Source organism: Eubalaena glacialis, chromosome 4 (genome assembly GCF_028564815.1).
Source record: "Eubalaena glacialis isolate mEubGla1 chromosome 4, mEubGla1.1.hap2.+ XY, whole genome shotgun sequence".
NCBI lineage: Eukaryota > Metazoa > Chordata > Mammalia > Artiodactyla > Balaenidae > Eubalaena > Eubalaena glacialis.
Window position 1 is genome coordinate 61,514,523 of NC_083719.1, and position 20,420 is coordinate 61,534,942.

Sequence of the window (20,420 nt, forward strand, 5' to 3'; positions counted from 1 at the left end):
CAGTACCCACATACCCTAGATGCTCCAGCCATCACAAACGTTTTTACTCACTCCTGAATATAATATACTGATTCACACCTCCATGCTTTTATACATATAGTTCTATCTAGAATGTGACTTCTACAAGATCCCACTCAAGTGTCAGTTGTGATAAGCCTCCTCTAACCCTAGAGCAGTGGTTCTCAACAAGGACAATTTTATTCCCTACCTACCAGTGGAGCATTTGACAATGTCTGGAGACCATTTTGGTTGCCACAAGTGTGTGTGCATGTGTGTGTTGGGGGGAGGGGTGGAAAGGGAAGGTGAGCTACTGACATCTAGTGGGTAGAGGCCAGGCTTACTGCTAAACACCCTACAATATAAAGGACAGCCTTCGCCCAGTCCCCAACAAAGAATTACCCAGGGCAAAATGTCAAAAGTGTAAAGGTTGAAAAACTCTGTCCTAGAGGCAGTTTGTCATAACCTCGTCTGGGTTCATGAAGCATTCTGACCTTACTCACAAGGCCTTTGTCTTTCTCTGACGCCATAAGCTCCTATAAAACAGAAGGTGATATTCATCTTTCATATCCAATGACCTCACATGGTCTCGTCACTTTTACAAATTTGTCAAAGTAAAAAAAAGGTATAAGTCAGTGCACTGGTGGTACTCAACAGGTGATCTCATCCTGGCTCTACCACTTCCTAGCTGTTTATCTTTGGGAAAATTATTTAAACTCAATTTCTTCACCTGTAAAATGGGGCTCACTGCAATTACTTCATGTACATATTATGAGGGTGAAGTGACACACACATGAAATGCTTAGCTATGTATGACATAGTGAAAGCTCAAAAAATATCAACATTGCTGTTCCCATGACCTTTTAGGTTGTCAAAAGAAGCAAAGGGAAGCTAAAGGTGGGAGCAGGAGGTAGTGAGAAGAAATTTTAGAAGCAAAAAACATCAGTATTCAGCAAGTCGATTTTAAAAGTGATATATGACTGTCTTTCCCTTTTCAGCATTTTTCTCATCACTCATTGGGTTTAAGGTAGTACTTTGTTTAATATTTATTGGTAATTCAGAGCAATGCTATAATACTTATTTTAATTCAAAATACTGTCCTTGCTACCAAAATGAATTTAATTTAGGTCACAAACTTAGTTTATCTAAGGGCAGTAGCACTGTATTCTAAGTGAGGTATCACTAATTTCACAATTTTATACATCAAATAAGAAAGACACTAGTCTGAATTTTCACCATGAGTATAGATCTGAACATCTGATATTATGGGATGTTAAGCTACGATATATCATGCGTTATGTGTTAAACAGCACTTATGAATGCTCATTCAAGTAAAAATTGGTGATGGTGTGAGAGGCTGATTTTGGCAAAAATTGAATAACAAAGTTCTGGTGAACAGTGGTTAATGTTTAGCATAGAGCCTTGCACATAGTACATGTTCAATAAATAGCTACTGAAATAAATCCAATGAAGGAATCCTCAGAACTGGGAAAATTTATGACAGTCCAGATTGGCAATAGTATTAGTACCTGACAGAGTGGTTCCAGTTATCAATTCTCACATCTTCTCTCACCAAAATTGCTCAAATCTGTTTATTGGAAAATATTTTTCTCATGAGAAGAAAGGGACTTTCAAGGGCTGTAGCAGCCAGTTAAAACTGCAAGAAAGGTAAGCTTCTATATGCCTGCTGCTAGGGAAAGAACTGGTTGTTGATGTCTTCAAATTTACTGGCCACCTCTTCTTTCAATGGTAGTAAAACCTGCATATGAAGAGTGAATGGGTTTTTTTTTTGTTTTGGCTGCAATGGGTCTTTGTTGCTGCGCGAGGGCTTTCTCTAGTTGCGGCGAGTGGGGGTTACTCTTTGTTGCAGTGTGCAGGCTTCTCTTGTTGCGGAGCACAGGCTCTAGGCGTGCTGGCCTCAGCAGTTGCAGCATGCGGACTTAGTAGTTCTGGCCGGCAGGCTCTAGAGCGCAGGCTCAGTAGTTGTGGCGCATGGGCTTGGTTGCTCTGCGGCATGTGGGATCTTCCCCGACCAGGAATCGTACCCGTGTCCCCTGCACTGGCAGGCAGATTCTTAACCATTGCGCCACCAGGGAAGTCCCGAAAAGTGAATGGTTTTTGTCCACTTGGTTCCCAACAGAATTTCAGCCTTTAGAAGCATCTCAAACTTGCCACTCAAGACCTATTTCAATATTTCTAATTTATGAAAACAAAATTTCAGCCAAGTGGGACATTAAATTGGAGAATACATTTCAAAAATAAGATGGAAAAAAAGGATTTACCTTATTTTACTTTTACAGAAAACATCTATTCCAGGAGAAGAGAAGATTGATTGGTATAATAATATGCACTTGACTTTTACAAAAAAAAAACTATTCCTAGCAAAAAAGCTATGCCCCAATACAACCTTCAGTAATAAACTTAACTCCTATGCCTAAACCTACTTTCAGGTATTACCTTGGTAGTCATAATAATAAATCCACAAACTGTAAAAAGCAAACTCTCATAAATATGTTTCATTTTTTTTCTTGGTTTTGAACTGGCATGAGAAATAACAGAAATTCACTTTGCGTATATATCATTCATTCCTGTGGTCACAAAAAAATGTACCATCTAGATCACAAATTAAGTACTATGCTTTTGTCTTCACTTTAAAGAATTATGAAAGGCCCCAATTTTTGGTGAAGTCTTAATTTATCCAAATTACATACATCGCAACATCATTTAACCCAGTCAATACATTCTTCAACATTTACTTATATCATACAATCAGCTTCTTCAAGATAAAACTGTTTTGAAAACCAACTCAAATCTCTATTAGCTTTGTATTTGGAATTACTATGAAGCATGAAACATAAAACATCCAAGAACTATTTTCTAATCTCTTCTCTAAAGAAGTACTATTAAAAGCAATGCACCTAAACAAAAGTTTATTATTCTAACTTATAGGAAGTCAGCGTTAAAGTTTACTTACATTTTAAAGGAAATTACATTTTAAAAATCCTTCCTTATACATAAATACATATACATATAGGCCAAATCTTTAAGAATAAGATTTATTTCTGGAAAATAACCAACTATTTATAATACTTATAATTTCACAGATATAATACTACTGGAAATTTTCTGAAAAAAATCTGGCCTTATTATGTTAAAAACTATCTTAAAATGATCACTTTTACTATATATAACGTTCTCTTTGTCAGCAAAAAATATATCAGCATTTATTCCTCCCATATGACTTCTATAAAAAATTTCAGTTACAATAATCAAAATGTAATGTAAAATCATTTCTTATTACATTAAGAATTTATTTTGAATTTTTGAATTTTATTTATTTTTTTATACAGCAGGTTCTTATTAGTTATCCATTTTACACATATTAGTGTATATATGTCAATCCCAATCAAGAATTCTTAAAGAGTACATGGACTCTAAACTTTCAGAGCAGTTAGCATTTCTCAAAAGTATTCTGGAAAATGCACTGAGCTATAAGATCAAATATAGCCAGTGGCTATTACAGTTCACTGATGTATCAAAAACTTAGAAAATGAATATAACAGTGTTAGTCTTTCTTTAAAAGGCTAACGTCTATTAACAGCTAAAAAGAGGGCACAGTAGGGGGTTAATACGTTGTTGTCTGAATCACTTTCATCAGTTTAAGTACCTATTAGTCCTTATTAGCAATGTGCTAGCAAGGTGCTATTGGTCTTTTAAAGTCTATTCTGCTTATTCTTAGTCTCTTTGCCCAGATAGATTCTTTGGCAATAGTATTTGAAACATAAAGTTTAGACATGTATTTTCCTTTAGCTTTTTGAATTTAAGATTTGTATTTGAAAAATGTTTTCTCCTTTTAGGACTCTGTTCGAAAGTAATTTAAATTGTTCAGCACATCTGTACACCTAATCTGTTATTATCTTATAATTTCCAACAGTATTAAAGTACTCTCCAAAATTTCTCTTAGGGGGAGATATCAAGATGAATCTTCTCAGAAACCAAAGCAATTCACGTGCTCTCCTAAGTAAGTACACTAATGCAGAACTGAATAAGAAAGCAATGTTCACAAAGTAAAACTGGACTGTTTATTAAACTAACTTAGTTCTAGCATAACCAATAGTTATTCTTTGGGTATCATAAATGTATTGTTTAAAAACTAAAATTCAAATAAAGAACTGAAAAATAACTTATTGTCAAAGTTTACTAAACCTAGTTTCAAGAACCAAACTTTGAATAAAATCTAACAAATTTTTTTTGGTAATAGTTTAGAAAAGTCATTTTGAGGAATTCACATTTGTGCAATGACCAAGTGTAGTGTACTAATTTTAGAAAGCTTCCTAGTTCTAGCTCTACCAGTAATCAGCTGAATAACCTGAAGCAAATTATCTCCCTCTCTTGACTATTTTTGTTGCGGCAGGGGGGCGGTAGTGTTGGGAAACTGGGAGATAGAGAATCTCTAAGGGGTATTTCATCAGCTCTACAATTTAGTGTTTCAAAAGGAAAAGATTTTCTCCTTTTAGGACTATAGTCAGAAGTGAAATTAATGTAAATTGTTTAGCATACCTGTATGCCTCATCTGTTCTTGTTATTTTCAGCAATGTGGGAAGTACTCTCCTATAAAAACTAAACATACTTGGACATTTTCACTTATCCTGTTGAAGGGGTTCAGAGCAAGCCTCCCCAAAATGTGTCACCTTGGCATATGGATTATTTTGAGCTAAAAGGCAATAGAGACCCTGTGGACTCAAGAGAAACTTTTGCCCTGCACTTAACTACCAAGAAGAATTTAAATTGGGGGGTCTTTCCCAGAATCAGAATTATTAGCAGAAATAAATTTTACTGAGTGACCCATGTGTATGGCAGGGCAAACATCTAATTACCAAACATCTGTTCTTCTTATTGTCCTGTGAAATGTCCTTCCCCTCTTTGATGCCACAGACCCTTCTCCACTCCTCCTTAGCTCAAGATAGCATATATACAGTTGACCCTTGAGCAACCCAGGTTTGAACCACGAGTCACCTATACATGGATTTTCTTCAATAAATATACCTGTACCTACCAGTTCCACACCCACAGATTCAAACAACTTTGGATTATGTACTATGTTTATGATTCTCAGTTGGCAGAATCCACAGATGAGAAATCTGCAGATACGGAGGGCCGACTGAGACGAACATTCAAGGATTTTGGTATCTGCAATAAGTCCCAGAACCAATACCCTGCAGATACTGAGTGACAACTGTACCTCACTTTACCTTTCTGTCTTTGAACCTCTCATGTACGTGAATTTCCTGTATGTACAAAATTTTATTTTATTTTCTCCTATTAATCTGTGTCACATCAATTTGATTATTAGACCAGTCTAAAAAACCTTTGAAGAGTAGAGGAAAAATTTTCCTTCCCAACACTTTTGGCGAGCCAGCCAGGAGACCTCACCCGGTTGGGCACTACTCATTACCAAGCTGCTGAAGTAGGAAGATTCTGGGACCTCTGACATGAGCCAAGAAAAGGTAAGGATTCTTACCACATCAGACACCCGGATCTCTACCTGCAGAGTCTGGTGGAAGAATGGTGGTGAAAGTCTCGTATTCTCCCTTTCTCAATTTAGATTAGCAGGAAAAAATACTTATTGAACTAGTTCCTTCAGTTTAGCAACTCTTGGTTATTTGGTATGAGTACTCATGGGTTTTGTTGATCCTTTTCCTCCAGAAATGGTCACTGTTTTCTTGTTCTATGTCTTAAGAGCTTGGCTTTGTGGCTAGTGAAAATATTCTCTCTGGTCTCTGCCATCCAAAAGGTGCACTTACCAGGGTGCACCTGGTGGCCAGTTCAATAGACTAGGGTTTGGAAAATCTCTTTGTACTGGCTGTGCCAGTTCTCAAAGGAGTCTGTCCCAGTCCATAAGGGGCCTTTGCCATCTCAACCTACGTGGCTTTCAATGAAGGACTTCACTTTTTAGACTATCTTTGGAAGTGAACTTTCTGAATCTTATAAGGGCTGCATCTTTTTGCACTCTCTTATGGGACACCTCTTTCGTCCCTGGTTATGCCATAATAAGAAGGCTTATTGGTTTGAGTCACTATTGAGATTAAATTGACTATATTTGAAGACAAAACTTTTTTTCTTTCAGAGAGATCTCTTATCCTAAACAACTGCATACTGAAAGACAAAGTTAAGTGGATACAAAGAAATGTAACAGCTAGGCTTAGGGACTCCCTTAACAAAAGAATAGAAATTAAACTCCACATCCAACATAAATTCCCCCTTTTAAGAATCCAAAGACTTAAATGCACCACTTTCTGGCACACCTGCTATTTCATGTCTAAGAACTGCAGTTCTGGAAGCTGTAGACATCTTTTTCAAAAGGCCAACATCTTACCAAGCTTGTTTTCTGTTCTGAGAACTTGGCCTGGTAACCATCAGGCTGAGGACTCCGAAATATGGCTGGACAGAAATGTGGGTTGAACTCCATTTGCGGCTAGGGTCCTACCAAACTACTGCCAGCACTCAGGGAAATTACAACGGCTATTATGAGAAACTGGATCATCCAACTGGATAAGATAATTCAAAAAGTGCACTTAACCTACAGATTGGGAGAAAATATTTGCAAATGATGCAACTGACATGCAGCAACAGGGATGAATCTAAAGATTATCATACTAAGTGAAATAAGTCAGACAGAGAAAGACAAACATTATAGGATATCACTTATATGTGGAATCTAAAAAGTAATACAAATGAACTTATTTACAAAACAGAAACAGACTCACAGACATAGAAACAAACTTACGGTTACCAAAGTGGAAAGGGGAGGGGGATAAACTATGAGTATGGGATTAACAGATACACACCATTATATATAATATAGATAAACAACAGTGATTTACTGTATAGCACAGGGAACTATATTCAATATCTTGTAATAACCTATAATAGAAAAGAATCTGAAAAAGAATATATGTATGTGTGTGTGTATATATATATATATATGTTTGTATATATATATAAATGAAACACTTTGCTGTACACCTGAAACTAATACAACATTGTAAATCAACTATAGTTCAATGAAAAATAAATAATAAGTGCACTTAAAAGCAAGGGCTTCCAAATCAAATAGAATGGGATACCTATTTAATTGGTATGCAGGAGCCTCAAAAAGACTTCAAAATCCCAAAATAGCTTCACTGAAAGATCTGTTATAAAAGGCTTATGAAAAAATGAAGACATGGGAGCTACCTAAAACAGGAGGACACTGAGACTAACGTTACTCCTAGGGCTCCCCTCTATCCTTCTTTTCCTGAGTACTCATGTTTCACTTATTCTCTGTCTGAATTGCCTTTCCACTCTGAAGAGACTATTAAAGAGTTACCTTTTAAAGTAAGACCACTTGCGGCTACAGATGATCCTCTTTAGATATCTTTCACTCCTTGGCAAAGGCCAAACTAAGGACCATAGTTCAAAAGAATGTCTTAAAGCAGAGAGGATCCTCAAAAGTTTCTGTAAATGGATTACTTCCTGAGATTAGTGGATAAATAACACAGGCAGAAAATAAGATGGGAGGCAACTGGTCTGACTGAACTTGTGCCCATAGCTGATATTCAGAGCCTGATAGAAAATTTTTTATGCCTTCTCCCTTATGTGAAAATAAAACTATGTACCCAGAGAGAAATAAGCAAATTGAGAATAATGTAGGTGGAGAGGAGGATCAACCTATGACGTCATTTAAGTTACAACCCAAATCTTTTGAGGACAAATCATTGCAAAACTGGAAATGCTGCTCTAGAGGCCCATTCAAGTTCCACCCATCGCCAAACCTCCCCTATTAACTAAAAAAGGCTTGTAACCTCTCTGAGAACTCTTATCCAGACCATCCCCAATACCTCAGAGTGAAGGGAAAGAACAGAAACAGAGGCTTTTAAAAAATACAAGTGCTATAGAAACACCCTTGCCCAAAATCTAGTTCAAGGACAAATACAAATCTTAGGTGCCTTCTCAGATATTTGTTTTAAAAAAAGCTTTAGCCATTTGAGCAGATAAACTTAACTTATTCCAACTGTTATTTATTACTAGTGAGTTTTGTATTGTCATACCTGATTCATGGCAAAAATTTTTTTTCATAAGATCTCCGTTTCTATCTGTATGTTTATTGTATGTCTATCTATGTATGTTATAGACAAGGTACTTTTTTTTTTTAATCTCTGAATGGTATTGCCAAAATTCACTTGTAAAAGAGCACTATTTAATTGGCATAAAATCAAGCTTTTATAAATTAAGTATTTTTAAATCTCAGAAACATACCAGAAACTAACTCAAATGTTTTTTCAAGTTCCTGTGATCTATGATAATTTTTGGTAAATAAGAGCTAGTTTAAGTTTGTTGGTTTATTAATACAAGCATGTCTTTTAGAGTTATCAGCATTAAGTATACTTTCATTCTTCCTAGGTTTAAAATCAAATAAGTTCATGATATCTGTTACAAAATTTGTCAGCCAAAAAAATAATTCAGGATGATGACTGACATTGCCTAAATTCTGATGAAGTTTTTATAGGTAACCTGAACATGACTGTTAAGAACAAATGAATTAAATACATGTAAATGAGGTAAGAGATTTAGATGAACTTTTTAGTAATGAAAAAGTAAGAAAAAACTTTCTTTTATGACTAAGGAGTTTCCAAAATCTCTTTGGTAACTTACACCCTTAGAGTTTTGCTAAATTAAGTTAAATAATGGTTAAGTTAAATTCATTGAATATCTAGATCATTTCTAAATAAGATAAAACACAGAAAAATTACTAAACATAGGTTTATCTACCTTTGGATTTCTATTACAGAGAAACTAAAAAAAAAAAAAAAAAAAAGGGTATGAGAGCAAACATGTCTTCTGCCACAATGAAAAACTATAATATTTAAAAGGGTACATGTTTCTAGAAATTATGAAATGTATTCATAAGTTTGACAATCTAATGCTGGTTTAATAGTTCATAATTGCTTAATTCTTATTTCTCACTAGAAATTAAGGTTTCTAAGGATTAAGAATTCTAGTTAATGTATATAATTAAGCCGATACATACAATATACAGGAAATAATAGGAGAAATAACTCTGTATGCAAGAAAACTAGGATATGTTTTTGGCCAAGGAGAATATGAGATATGGAGATGTGTTTTTGCTTGAAAAGAGAGAGAGAGAGAGAGAGAGAGAGGGAGGGAGTTTTAACTTGTGTGGTCAAGAAGGCTAAAATAACGAATTTTATTATAAGAGTTATGAAATTAAGCTTAAAAATCAACAGTGTCCTTACTTAAAACTGGAACTTAATTTTTCTCATCCGTTAAAAGGACAAAGTTTTTTTCGACTATTGGTCATCTCCTGATAAGAGATTATGAAAGATTTTTTATCTTTTAAGTAATCTGCCTAGAAAGCCAAGATTTTGTGTATTTTAATTTTGTCTTGATCAGGTCTTTGATTACTTTAGGAAAACTGAGTCCTCAATATTAAAAGAGCTAAATTTTGCTTTCAACTGTGTAACCTTTTGTATTTGCCTTTGTAATCTTGTATTATCACTTTGGTCAAATAGATAATTAAGTATTCTTTCATCATGATCTGTGATCCTATTTAGTCAAGTGTCCAAACCTTTTAATATGTTTGACAAACTTCCCAAAAACCAAATACTAAAGTCCTTCTGACCTCTTGTTAAATTTGGGATTTTTCAGAGGGCCCCTAAAACATCTCAAAGGATTTGCTCTCTCTTCTTATAAAAAGAGAGATGCTACATTAACTAGGCTTATTTGGTATGTTCAACTGCGTGGTAAGCATTGTCAAGTAAGTGATGCTAAAACCTTCTTAGGTTACATTTGTGTAGATCTATGTTATTAACATAAGTGCTCCTGAAATAATAAGAAATTCTTACAAATCTGATGTGTCTTGGTATTATGTTATCAGCCATAATTCTAGTTACTATCCTAAAATGTTGAATGTCACAGAAATAACCAAACTTCTTGGTCAATTCCATTATAATGAACTCTCATCAAATCTGTAATAACGTATATTTAAATCATTTGTCATTTACAGTTACTGTTGTACTCTGATGCTTTACAAAAATGTTCCTGTAAAAATGCTTCATCTTCAAGGAGATTCACAGAAAAGACCTGAGAAATATCTAGAATGCAGGTTTTTGATAACTTTAGGATCTATATAACATGGAACTGGGTAAAAAATACTAAAACTTTAATAGAAAACTGATTGATTCATAAAGCTGCTAACCTAAGATGAAGATCAACAACAACTAATTACAAGAGACTAAATGAGCTAATAAGGATAACTTTTATGACTTCTCATGCTGGTTCTCTGATGTTTTGTTTTCCAGATATAAGGAAACCTTTCCTCTTAAGCTCACTATGACTTTCAGCAATTTGGTAAATTATACCTTTGGAAGCAGAACTGAATCATTTATTTCTTTCTCCCTATCTGGTCCTTCCAGAATTTGGAAACTCTTAATGAATATTCTTATTTACATGGCAGTATAGTTATTTGCATAAATTCAAAAGGAATCTGCTCTACTTATAACAGGATACAACTGGAAACATTGGTTATATTGCCAAGGCTTTGGCTGGAATGTCATGTTTGAGAATGTCCATAGGCTCAGGTATGACCAAACAGCTTTAAGGAAGTAAGACTGACTTTATGGAGCCAATAAAAGCCCCCTGGAAAAACAGCTTGGTAACTTGCTTACAGGGTTCACAGCAGCCTTACCAGATGAGTCAGGAAAGTCACTTCCTGGCAGGTACAGGTACCTTGGGATTTTGGGGGACCTCAAGAAGGGAGGAATTCACCCAAGTCTACAGGTATTACATGAGAGTCTTATGACAAGCTCTTGGCTTGGCTTCCTGGGCTTGAGAAGTAATATTTTAAAGTTCCATCTGAGACTCCTTTTTTTTCTTGTAATAACCTATTCTTTTTTTTTTTAATACATCTTTATTGGAGTGTAATTGCTTCACAATGCTGTTAGTTTCTGTTGTACAACAAAGTGAATCAGCCATATGCATACAAAAAATATGGAACGCTTCATGAATTTGTGTGTCATCCTTGCACAGGGGCCATGCTAATCTTCTCTGTATCATTCCAATTTTAGTATATGTGCTGCTGAAGCGAGCACTGAGACTCCTTTTGAAAAAGTTCTAGGAAAGCAGACTTAAAAGAGCCTATATGATCAATTGCTATTATTGCTGCACTTATGTAAATAATCAGAACAAGTTTATTGAATTTAGACTTATTTTGCAAACAAGGTAGTCTTACTTTGGCTACCTTTAGTTAAAATGGAGGTAATTTTAGAGAAAAAATTATGTTTCATTAATACACCTTTGTGAATATTAAACTCTAGTACTATTTTTGTTTTTTTTTTTAATTGGGGTATAACTGATTTACAAGGTTGTGCTAGTTTCAGGTGTACAGAAAAGTGAATATGTATATACATATATCCACTCTTTTAGATTCCCTGCCCCATACACCATTACAGAGTATTGAGTAGAGTTCCCTGTGCTATATAGTAGGTCCTTATTAGTTATCTATTTCATATATAGTAGTGTGTATATGTCAATCCCAATCTTCCAATTTATTCCTCCCCCCCATTAGCCTCCAGTAACCATAAGTTTATTTTCTACAACTGTAACTCTATTTTGGTTTTGTAGATAAGTTCACCTGTAACCTTTTTTTAGATTCCACATATAAGCGATATCATATTTGTCTTTCTGTGTCTGACTTATTTCACTCAATATGATAATCTCTAGGTCCAACCATGTTGCTGCAAATGGCATTATTTTGTTCTTTTTTATGGCTGAGTACATATGGGTGCATGTATCTTTTCAAATTATGGTTTTCTCCAGATATATGCCCAGAAGTGGGATTGCTGGGTCATATGGTAGCTCAATTTTCAGTTTTTTAAGGAACCTCCATACTGTTCTCCATAGTAGCTGTACCAATTTGCATTCGCACCAACGGTGTAGGAGGGTTCCCTTTTCTCCACACCCTCTTCAGCAGTTATTGTTTGTAGATTTTTTGATGATGGCCATTCTGACTGGTATGAGGTGATACCTCATTGTAGTTTTGATCTGCATTTCTCTAATAATTAGTGATGTTGGGCATCTTTTCATGTGCTTTTTGGCCATCTGTGTGTCTTCTCTGGAGAAATGTCTATTTAGATCTGCCCATTTTTTGATTGGGTTATTTGCTTTTTTGATATTGAGCTGCATGAGCTGTTTGTATATTTTGCAGATTAATCCCGTGTTGGTTGCTTAGTTTGCAAATATTTTCTCCCATTCTGAGGGTTGCCTTTTTGTTTTGTTTACGGTTTCCTTTGCTGTGCAAAAGCTTTTAAGTTTAATTAGGTTCCATTCATCTATTTTTGTTTTTATTTTCATTTTCATTATTCTAGGAGGTGGATCGAAAAAAATCTTGCTGTGATTTATGTCAGAGAGTGTCCTCCCTATGTTTTCCTCTAAAAGTTTTACAGTATCCAGCCTTACATTTAGGTCTTTAATCCATTCTGAGTTTATTTTTGTTTATGGTGTTAGGGTGTGTTCAATTTCATTCTTTTACATGTAGCTGTCCAGTTTTCCCAGCACTACTTACTGAAGAGACTGTCTTTTCTCCATTGTATATTCTTGCTTCCTTTGTCATAGATTATGTGACTATAAGTGCATGGGTTTATCTCTGGACTTTCTATCCTGTTCCACTGATCTATATTTCTATTTTTGTGCCAGTACCATACTGTTTTGATGACTGTAGCTTTGCAGTATAGTCTGAAGTCAGGGAGCCTGATTCCTCCAGCTCCATTTTTCTTTCTCAGGATTGCTTTGGCTATTATGGTCTTTTGTGTTTCCATACAAATTGGAAAATGTTTTGTTCTAATTCTGTGAAAACTGCCATTGGTAGTCTGATAGGGATTGCATTGAATCTGTAGATTGCTTTGGGTAGTATAGTCATTTTCACAGTATTCCTTCTTCCAATCCAAGAACATGGTATATCTCTCCATCTGTTTGTGTCATCTTTTATTTCTTTCATCACTATCTTATAGTTTTCTGAGTACAGGTCTTTTGCCTCCTTAGGTAGGTTTATTCCTAGGTATTTTATTCTTTTTGATGAAATGGTGAATGGGATTGTTTCCTTAATCTCTCTTTCTGATCTTTCATTGTTAGTGTATAGGAATACAAGAGATTTCTGTGTATTAATTTTGTATCCTGCAACTTTACCAAATTCGTTGATGAGCTCTAACAGTCTTTCGATAGCATCTTTATGATTTTCTATGTATCATGTATCATGTTATCTGCAAACAGTGACAGTTTTACTTCTTTTCCAATTTGAATTCCTTTTATTTCTTTTTCTTTTCTGATAGTCATGGCTAGGACTTCCAAAACTGTTGAATAAAAGTGGCGAGAATGGACATCCTTGTCTTGTTCCTGATCTTAGAGGAAATGCTTTCAGCTTTTCACCAGAGTATGATGTTAGCTATAGGTTTGTGATATATGGTCTTTATTATGTTGAGGAAGGTTCCCTTTAAGCCCACTTTCTGGAGGGTTTTTTTTTTTTTTATCATAAGTGGGGGTTGAACTTTGTCAAAAGCTTTTTCTGCATCTATTGCGATGATCATATGGTTTTTATTCTTCAGTTTGTTAATGTGGTGTATCACATTGATTGATTTGTGTATGTTGAAGAATCCTTGTATCCCTGGGATAAATCCCACTTGATCATGGTGTATGACCCTTTTAATGTATTGTTGGATTCTGTTTGCTAGTATTTTGTTGAAGATTTTTGCATCTATGTTCATCAGGGATACTGGTCTGTAGTTTTCTTTTTTTGTGACATCTTTGTCTGGTTTTGGTATCAGGGTGATGGTGGCCTCACTGAATGAACTTGGGAGTTCCTCAGCAATCTTTTGGAAGAGTTTCAGAAGGGTAGGTGTTAGCTCTTCTCTAAATGTTTGATAGAATTCGTCTGTGAGGCCATCTGGTCCTGGACTTTTTGTTTCTTGGAAGATTTTTAATCACAGTTTCAATTTCAGTACTTGTGACTGGTCTGTTCATATTTTCTGTTTCTTCCTGGTTCAGTCTTGGAAGGTTGTATCTTTTTAAGAATTTGTCCATTTCTTCTAGGTTGTCCATTTTATTAGCATAGTTGCCTGTAGTAATCTTTTATGATCCTTTATACTTCTGTGGTGTCAGTTGTAACTTCACTTTTTCATTTCTAAAATTGTTGATTTGAATCCTCTCCCTTTTTTTCTTGATAAGTCTGTCTAAAGGTTTATCGATTTATCTTCTCAAAGAACCAGCTTTTAGTTTCGTTGATCTTTGCTGTTGTTTTCTTTGTCTCTATTTTATTTATTTCTGCTCTGATCTTTATGACTTCTTTCCTTCTACTAACTTTGGGTTTTGTTTGTTATTCCTTCTCTAGTTGCTTTAGGTGTAAGGATAGGTTGTTTGAGATTTTACTTGTGTCTTGAGGTAAGATTGTATTGCTATAAACTTCCCTCTTAGAACTGCTTTTGCTACGTCCCATAGGTTTTGGATTGTCATGTTTTCATTGTCGTTTGTCTCTAGGTATTTTTTGATTTCTTCAGTGATCCATTGATTCTTTAGTAACGTATTGTTTAGCCTCCATATGTTTGTGTATTTTACAGTTTTTTTTTTCTGTAATTATTCTCATCTCATAGTGTTGTGGTCAGAAAAGATGCTTGATATGATTTCTATTTTCTTAAATTTATCGAGGCTTGACTTGTAACCCAAGATGTGATCTATCCTGGAGAATGTTCCGTGTGCACTTGAGAAGAAAGTGTGTTCTGCTGCTTTCAGATGGAATGTCCTATAAACAACAATTAAGTCTATCTGTTCTACTATGTCATTTAAGGCTTGTGTTTCCTTATTAATTTTCTGTGTGTGTGATCTATCCATTGGTGTAAGTGAGGTGTTGAAGTCCCCTACTATTGTAAACTGGACTGAGTCCTGAATTCTTTTAATTTCCTCCAATATTTGGCTACAACTCTCCAAACTAATGTTTACAATTTTTCTCCCACCCTTCTGATTTGGAATCACTGAGAACTAAAACTGCCATTTTTCCAAAGCCATGCAAGCTAAAGTTAGACAAGTTGATACAAACTTCAGAAAAATCACAACAGCTCATGTATGGACAATCTTTGTGCCTACTGCTGTATGGCCATTCAAAACAATCACCAAAGACATACAAACTGCAAACCAGGAAAATCTATGAGATTGTCACTGCCTGCCCTCACTCCATCTGAAGATGCTTAGAGACAGATATCTAGAAATTCTCAGCTGCCTGCCTTCAGAATTCAGAAATTGGGATTATAGTCTGCTCCAATTAACTATTATTTTTCTTTTATTTCCATAAAAATGCCTCTTATTAAACACCTGACTGCTTGCACCATAGGCCTACCTTGGGAAACCCACCTGCATCACTGCCTCCTGAAATGAGACACAACTGTTTAACTGAAATGACTTACTCACAGGACTAAGAGACTGATTCAGTGAGATAAAGTAAACTACCAAACCCAACTTCTGGACTGTGAAGCTTCTTGGGGAAGTTTCAAAGGTGGAACGGAAGGGGTTCCAAATGAGCCTCCCTAAAATGTGCCACATTGGCATGTGGATTGTTTTGAGCTAAAAGCCAATCAAGACCCTGCAGACTCAAGAGAAACTTCTGCCCCTCCCTTAACTACAAAGAAGAATTTAAATTGGGGGTCTTTCTCAGAATCAGAATTATTAGCAGAAATAAATTTTATCTGAGTGACCCATCTGTATGGCAGGGCAAACATCTAATTACCAAACATCTGCTCTTCTTATTGTCCTGTAAATTGCCCTCCTCTCCTTTGAAGTCCCAGGCCCCTTTCCATTCCTTAGCCCAGGATGCCATATACACCTCATTTTACCCTTCTGTCTTTGATACTCTCAGGTATGTGGGGTTCCTGTGTGTACAAAGTTAAATTTGACTTTCTCTTGTTAATCTGTCTCATGTCAATTTAGTTATTAGACCAGATGAAAGAACCTTTAAAGGGTAGAGGAAAATTTTTCCTTCCCAACACAGTTTAATTCTTTCCAAACCAAAAGGATGTTAAGCTGCATGTTGACAAAACACTGTATTAAATCATTAGTGGAATTATAAATAGATAAAACTCTTTGGAGGGCAACTTGCCAGTATCTCTCAAAATTTAAAACACATAAGCCACTTGAGCCAGTGAATGGTAGCAGAAAGCCACTCCAAAATAGGTCACTTTATCCTACGGATAATTTTGGGCTGAAGGCAACTGAGAAAAAGCAGATACAAAAAAGTCATCTTCCCTCCCCAACTTACCTAAAAGCTGGACGTAAATTTGTAACAATGCCTTCCCTCCCCTCTCTACCACAAGACAGAAGTTAACCACCAGATTAATCACTCTAGACCCTTAACAGCCCAGAGAGGCACCAGAGGAATCTACATAGCAAACCTACTTATTAGCCCTTACCATCCAATAATTACCCCCCAAATATTTACCTTCTCACAATCTGCCAGAAACTCAAAGTCCTTTTCCTTTGTATTATCCCTTCCCTACAAATCTATTATTCTTTTGTTAAGATGCTATATAAGGCCAAGTGCTAACCATCCTTTCAAGTTATTACTGAATATTTCTCTGTGTTTTTGTGTTAATAAACTCGTGTAGTTTCTTTCTTGTTAATCTGTCTTTTGTCTAATTTACAGGGTCCCAGCCAGAGTATTTAGGAGGGTAGAGAAAAAAGTTTCTCCTCCCCTACACCAACAGTTTCACTTGTAGGAATTTATTCTACAGATATACCTGCACATTTGCAAAACTACACACATACAGGAAAACTCACTGAGGTACCTTTCAAAATAAAATACTGGAAACAATATAGAGGTTCATCAATAGAAAACTGGGTTTCAAAAAAACGTGGTATGTCCATACAGAATACTCTAAGAGGAATTGAGGCTGCTCTATATATTCTAATATGAAAAGACAAAAAATGCAATGTGCAAAACAGTGTCTACAGAGTATATTATTGTATGGTCAGGCCACTGAAGGTGGCTGTTCTCTTGTTCTCTGTACATCCCCTGCTCGACCAGTGCCTGCTTCACCTACACCCTACTCACTGGACTGACCTTCCCGTATACTTGCCCCAGGGCCCAGCTAGTGATTGTTCTTATCAAAGGGGCAGTGAGGGGCATGCACCCCTGCTAGTTTCCCTGGTAAATGATAAGCCAACCTGACATCAATTCCCCCTGTAACTGGCAATCACCCCCTACCCCACCTCTGGTGAAGACCACCACCATGTCCTGCCCGCCATCTGCAACACATGGTGGGGTGTCATTCCAGGACCCTGCTTCAGACACGTAAGATTCCCTCTATCCATTAAACCACTGATGTCTCTGTTGCTGACTCCAGGCTCTTTCTTCTGTCTTGAAACTGGGCAAATACAGGTCTTGCAGGCCTGCAGGGTGCAGCCCAACAACTCTCATTTGTTTCTGTTTTTAAAGACATAAATGTAAATACTTGTGCATGTACATCATATCTCTAGAAGGATACACACACACACACAAATGAGTAATGATGTTGACTGTGAGAGGGAAAAACTGGGTGGCTAGTGGATAGGGGTGGCAGACTCATGTTTTACTGTGTATCTATCTTTTGGTAACTTTGGAATTTTGTGCCATGTCTATACTGAAAATAGTTCAAAAGACTGTTTAAATATATTAAAGAGAGATGAAGGATACGATACTATTTCTGTTCTCAAGGAACTTAAAATGTCACAGAGAGTAAATTCATTCATTTAGTAATATTTACCAAGAGTCCGTTTTTATACCAGGCCTCTGGGGGATATATCCCTGCCTTCATGGAGCTTATTTCCTAGAGGAGAGTTATGTACAATATTATGGTAGCCAGAGAAAGAGAGTATAGTCCAAGTAAAGCAATAATAAGAGAGCAGACTTCTGACAATCTCAATTTTCACATCACTATTCAGAAGTAAAAACAGTCTAGGTTCCCCTAAAATAGATTAGCAGTAGCAAAAAGAACAGTGACAGATGTAAGTACAAGTTACTAGAAGCAGGAACACAAAGAGATACATTATTGGCTGACAATATTACCTGAAAGCAAGAGACAGAAAAAATTTAAAGTAAACACGAAACCAAGCTATCACAATATAATTCAAGCATTCTCCAATTAGGGACTCAGTTACACTGCAAAGATGTTAATTATAGTCAAGTTTTTAGGATCTCAGTAGGCATGTTTTCCATGGGAAAAATGCTATACATACTTGGTGCTAAGCTTCATAAACCATCCCACAAAAGGCTATTTAACACTATTAAGTATGTGCATGAAATACTTCCTACAGGATATTATGTATACTATGGATTACGATGCTCCTAGTGAGGAAAAAAAACAGAACGGATGCCAAGAGGTGGCGCAGTGGTTGAGAATCCGCCTGCCAATGCAGGGGACACAGGTTCGAGCCCTGGTCCGGGAAGATCCCAACTAAGCCCATGGGCCACAACTACTGAGCCTGCACTCTAGAGCCCGCGAGCCACAACTACTGAAGCCCGCGCCCCCTAGAGCCTGTACTCCACAACAAAGGAAGCCACGGCAATCAGAAGCTGTGCACTGCAACGAAGAGTAGCCCCCGCTCGCCGCAATTTGAGAAAGCCTGCACGCAGCAACGAAGACCCAACGCGGCCAAAAATAAATTAATTAATTAAAAAAAAAAAAGAATGCCTCCTAAATTACTGCAGGCCTTGCAACAGAAGTGGTGACTCTTCTACTGAGGGACTGGAACAGAAGCAGGGACAGAGTCTGTGACAACAAATGGTTGGGATTAAGGCAAGATAGGTTCATCTGTCCTTTCCTCCTCCTCCTCTTTCTTCCACACCACCCCCACCCCCAATCAAAGAACAGCACTGAATAGGAAAAGAGTGGAGAGATGATGGGGAGAGTTAAAGAAAGACAGCATTCTTCCTTACTTCTGATACAGAGGATCAGATCTCAATAGGACACTGAAATGGAGAGGAAAAGAGGGGGTAAAAGTTATGCCGAAAGCAACAAAATTTACAAAAAACAAACAAAAAACAGAGAGAGAGACAGAAGGGAAGGAAGGAAATTCCTAGCCAGTTCAGTAAAGGAAATCTTTCCTTACATTATACATAGGTACACCTAAATTAGAGATTAGAGAAATGATATGTTAGTACTCAATTATAAGTAACACGATTTCAATTCAAGGGATTTAACCAGTACAGGGAGTTTTTGGCTCATGCAACTAAAATCCAGGGGAGGATCTGCTTCAGGGTTGCTGATCCAGCAGACATATTATGAAATTTCTCTTCGTCTCTTCATTCTGCCACCCATAGTACAAGCTTCATCTCAAGGCCAGATTCCCTAGTGCCAAAAGAAAGCTGCAGCCACAGTCAATTACATGGAAGAAAGCACATCTGTCCCAGAATTCTAAGCAAGAGTTCTGAAATGTACCTTGCTTAGATCAGCCTAAATCACATGCCCACGCTGAATCAATTCCTGTAACCAGGAAATGGAATCTGATTGGCTAGATTCACTCAGAGACCCATTCCTAAAGCTAGAAGTGGAGCAGTTTCCCTCAAAGAACATGAGCTACGTGCATGTGGTAAAAAACGGTGGACACTGGGATGAAAATACAGGTATACATCAAGAGAAGAAAAAATACATACTGAGGAGGCAGACACAGTGTTCACCCCAAGATGTTCAAAATGAAGATTCAGAGTCATTGCAAAATATTATGTACAGTATTGCCCATTCAAAAGACAGAAAATCATTAGAATTATTCTTCTTACAAACAAAAGCCAAATTGGCTCCTGAGACTACTTCTATTTAATCTAGTACTAGAAATGTTAGTTTAAAAAGAGTAATATAAATACAGAAAATAAAAGTATCTATTTGAGACCTATATACTTTCTAATACCAATAGAAAATACAAAAGATGATATAAATAAATAAAAATTAAACATCTCACCCTTGGTTGGGGGGGACAGGTAAAGAAGACTGAAAGTATGTATGTCTGCTAGATTTTTAAACCTATGGCAGTAACAATTACAAAACATATGGTACCAGATTATTATCAACAATAAATTAAAATCTTTCTCTAGAAATGCTGTACCAAACTTAAGAACTTAAGGTATCATATATCAGAATTAACAGAAATCTTTATCTCAAAAAGATTCTGTACTCCTATGTTCACTGCAGCATTATTCACAATAGCTAAGACATAGAAACAACCTCAGTGTCCACTGACAGATGAATGGATAAACAAATGTGGCTTAAAACATAAATGTAAGTCTAAGAAAGGAGGTCTTTTGCCCATTTTTCTTTAGGTCTTCTGTCCATTTTTTGGATCGGACTTTTTTTTGT

At 36.3% G+C, this 20,420-nt stretch overlaps 1 protein-coding gene and 1 non-coding gene across 2 annotated transcripts in view; both read right to left on the reverse strand.

Moving 5' to 3' along the window:
- Window positions 1-20,420, reverse strand: part of TBCA (tubulin folding cofactor A) — a 99,937-nt gene that overhangs the window by 59,135 nt on the left and 20,382 nt on the right. The window lies entirely within an intron of this gene.
- On the reverse strand, window positions 11,041-11,147 carry LOC133091651 (U6 spliceosomal RNA). The gene has a single exon (XR_009700977.1). It is a non-coding gene; the product is annotated as a U6 spliceosomal RNA (small nuclear RNA).